This window comes from Aotus nancymaae, unplaced genomic scaffold (assembly GCF_030222135.1).
Source record: "Aotus nancymaae isolate 86718 unplaced genomic scaffold, 86718_ANA_hifiasm-v0.15.2.pri h1tg000008l, whole genome shotgun sequence".
Classification (NCBI taxonomy): domain Eukaryota; kingdom Metazoa; phylum Chordata; class Mammalia; order Primates; family Aotidae; genus Aotus; species Aotus nancymaae.
Window position 1 is genome coordinate 18,314,079 of NW_026988419.1, and position 3,973 is coordinate 18,318,051.

The window sequence follows — 3,973 nt, forward strand, 5'->3', positions numbered from 1 at the left end:
GAGAATGTAGACACAGAAAGTATAACAAAACAATATTAATAGAAAGAGAAAATATAGCATTAAACTGATTTTGTAGAGTCTCTTTCGTTGCAGACTCTTTTATTTAAAGACGTTTACTCTGGGGCCTGGTGTGGTGTCTCTTCTCTGTAATCCCAGTACTTAGGGAAGCAGAGGTAGGAGAATCCTGAGTCTAGGAGTTTGAGACCAGCCTGGGCTAACTACTTGAGAGGCCGAGGTGGGAGGATCCCTTTTGCCCAGAGTTCGAGGTTACAGGGAGCTATGATTGCACGGCTGCATTCAGCTTGGGCTACAGAGCAAGACTCTGTCTCTTAAAGAAAATGTTTTAAAAATAACAGGCAGGGTGTGGTGGCTCATGCCTGTAATCCCAGCACTTTGGGAGACTGAAGCAGGGGATCACTTGAGGTTAGCAGTTCAAGACCAGCCTGGCCAACGGGTGAAACCCCGCCTCTACTAAAAACACAAAAAGTAGGCCAGGCACAGTGGCTCACACCTGTAATCTTAGCACTTTGGGAGGCCGAGGTGGGTGGATTGCCTGAGCTCAGGAGTTCAAGACCAGCCTAGGCATCATGATGAAACACCATCTCTACTAAAAAAAATACAAAAACTTAGCCAGGCATGGTGGTGGTGACTGTACTGTCAGCTACTTGGGAGGCTGAGGCGGGAGAATCACTTAAACCCAGGAGGCAGAGGTTGCAGTGAGCTGAGACAACAGACCCTGCACAACCAGAGTAAGACTCTGTCTCAAAAAATAAAAACAAAGATATTTACTCTGATTAATTCTACCATAGTTTGATAGGACTTAATATGTTAATGGCATAAAGAGTAAATGAGTTTTTAACTAGCTTTGTGATCCTGGCCAAGTCACTCCATCTTTTGGGGACCTTTGTTGCTTTACCTGTAATATGGTCATAATATTTTTTCTGCAGTCTTCATCATATTTTAAGAATCAAATTAAGTACAGGTAGCCGACTGAAACTACAAACTGCAAAGAGACTAATAAGAGTAAAATAGAGATGTAATCTCCTTCTTGGTTCCCTTGGTCTAGCTAATCAGGTATCTTTCTGGGCACCAAAGTATGTCTTCAAAGATCTAGCCACCAGCAAGCTAGTCTCTTAGAAATGAGAGATGTTTTCACAAAGATAAGAATGCATCTTTCACCAGTCATTTATCATAGCATTATTGTTTCAGAACGACAGAAAGAACATATATGCACTGTAACGATTATATTTTCATTTCTTTTCTTCTTACTTCACACACCTCCTACAGGAAGCTCAAAGACCCTGAAATCATATTAATACACCTTAAAATATTTAATGTGCATGAGTTGTTTCAGTTCTTTGAAGGTGCTATAATCTGATTTTGCCCTTATGTTGTTTGTTTCTCGTGTAAACTCATCACGTTCTCTGAAAAACCTCCATCTCCCTTGCAAATCCTGGATCTCCTATTGGACTTCAAGGATTAATAAAGCTGCATCATCTCGAGCTGACTTGCTCCAAGGGTTTGTCCACTCAAATGGATGTAGTTTGTTATATAAAGTGATTCCCAGAAGGTTGGTACAAAATTCCTCTGTACTGTAGTTCAGAAGATTAAGTTAATTAATGACCTATTATGAAATTCAAACATCTTTCTTGAAGGTTCTGGAGGTGTTTGGAAATATAAAGCTGACAATAATACAAAGAATGAATTGGAATAGCGGGAAGTAGAGAAACTGGTTAGGAAGGTTTTTGATCCACTCACACATAAGAGGGTGGAAAAGAAGTAAAATCAGCAGGATGTGGGGATCAATTAGATATAGGAAATATTAGAAAAGAACTAGGGATGATGCCATCGTTTCTAGCTTTGTCATACGAGTAGCTGCTGAGGTAATACCCAAAATAGAAAAATATATGTAAGAGAAAGAATAGTTGTGGCATGTGTTTATTTTCATGTAAGGTCAGTGTGAGTGGTTGGGTAAATATGTTTGAGTTTCTAAATATTGATTTTAAAGTCTAGATAATTGGAGGACACAGTCAAAATCAAACAGCAAATTGTTGGAAATACAAATGAAATTCAGGAATGAAAGTGAGGTTAAAGATAAATAAACGTGGAAAGTTAATGAAATTCAAGTACTAGTTGAAGCCTGGAAGAAGATAAGCTTGCTTAATTAGGTCTGGTAGATAACCTGAGAGAGAAACAAAAGCAAAAGAAAATTTGTTCAAGAAAGCATTTAATGTTTTTTGGTTTTTTGAGTCCGAATCTTGCTCTGTCATCGAGGCTGGAGTGCAGTGACGCGATCTCAGCTCACTGCAGCCTCCACCTCCTGGGTTCAAGTGAGACTTCCGTCTCAGCCACCGTGCCTGGCTAATTTTTAGGGAATCTTTAATAGAGATGGGGCTTCACCATATTGGCCAGGCTGGTCTCAAACTCAGGATCTCATGATCTGCCTGCCTCAGCCTCTCAAAATGCTGGGATTACAGGCATAAGCCACCACACTCGGCCTCTGCCTTTTATTTTAGATTACTTATGTCAACCACTTAACTCCAGTCTCTGTCATATCTCATACTTGGCTGAATAGCCACCATCAGCATTAATAGCTGTTACAGCTTTCTCAGCACCTGGACTCCTACTACCAATGTTTCTACAAATAAAATGTCAGAATGAATCCAAGAGCAAACAGGTCTTATGTTACCTCTCTCTCTAAAGGCTCTCTTGATTGCTATATCCTCCATGTGATGTACTGATTCTTTCCCCTTTTTGGATCCAGGAGCTTATTTAATTATAACACGTGTATCGTTGAATTGCACTCATTTGTTTGTTTCCATTCTTTCTTTTTTTAATGTTAGATAGGTAATGTGCCAATGTTCTGACGTTGTAACAAGGTTTTTTCGTTTTGTTTTGTTTTTTTGAGACAGAGTCTCACTTTGTTGCCCAGGCTGGAGTGCAGTGGCACAATCTTGGCTCACTTCTACCTCCACCTCCCGAGTCCAAGCGATTCTCCTGCGTCAGCCTCCCGAGTAGCTAAGACTACAGGCACGTGCCACCACACCCAGCTAATTGTTGTATTTTTAGTAGAGACAAGGTTTCACTATGTTGGCCAGGCTGGTCTTGAACACCTGACCTCATAATCTGCCCACTTCATCCCCACAAAAGTGCTGGGATTACAGGTGTGAGCCACTGTGCCCAGCCAAGTTTTTTTTTTCTTTCTTTCTTTGTTGTTGTTGTTGTTGTTGTTTTTGAGACAGAGACTTGCTCTGTTGCACAGGCTGGAGCACAGTGATGCAGTCTCAGCTCACTGCAACCTCAGTCTCCTGGGTTCAAGTGATTGTTGGGCCTCAGCTTCCCAGGTAGCTGGGACTATGGACATGGCCCACCACGACTGGCTAATTTTTGTATTTTTAGTAGAAACAGGTTTTACCATGTTGGCCAGGCTGGTCCCAAACTGCTGGCCTCAAAAGATCCACCCACCTTAGCCTCCCAAAGTTTTGGGATTACAGATGTGAGCCATCATTGTAACAGGGTTTGAGGAAGGTACTTCTCACAGATGCACGTGAAAAACCCAAACATCGTGCTTATGAACTGCAAAAGGATCACATTCATTTCTTTAGAAAGCTGTCTGCCCTATCACATTGAACACCCCTTTATGGACAGGGACTACATTTTATTTCTCTGTGCTTATCTGAGTGCCTAATACAATAACTAGTAGATAACACTAACTACAGAGGCTTAAAAGATCTGTCTCTGGCCGGGCGGGCCGGGTGTCTCACGCCTGTAATCCCAGCAATTTGAGAGGCCGAGTTGGGCAGATCACCTGAGGTTGGGAGTTTGAGACCAGCCTGATATGGAGAAACCCTGTCTCTACTAAAAAATACAAAAAATTAGCTGGGCATGGTGGTGCATGTCTGTAATCCCAGCTACTTGGGAGGCTGAGGCAGGGGAATCGCTTGAGCCCAGGAGGCGGAGGTTATAGTGAGCA

General features: G+C 41.9%; 1 non-coding gene across 1 annotated transcript; it reads right to left on the bottom strand.

Moving 5' to 3' along the window:
- Nucleotides 1–3,488: 3,488 nt before the first annotated feature.
- Nucleotides 3,489–3,588, bottom strand: LOC135273767 (small nucleolar RNA U13). The gene has a single exon (XR_010341574.1). It is a non-coding gene; the product is annotated as a small nucleolar RNA U13 (small nucleolar RNA).
- Nucleotides 3,589–3,973: the final 385 nt, after the last annotated feature.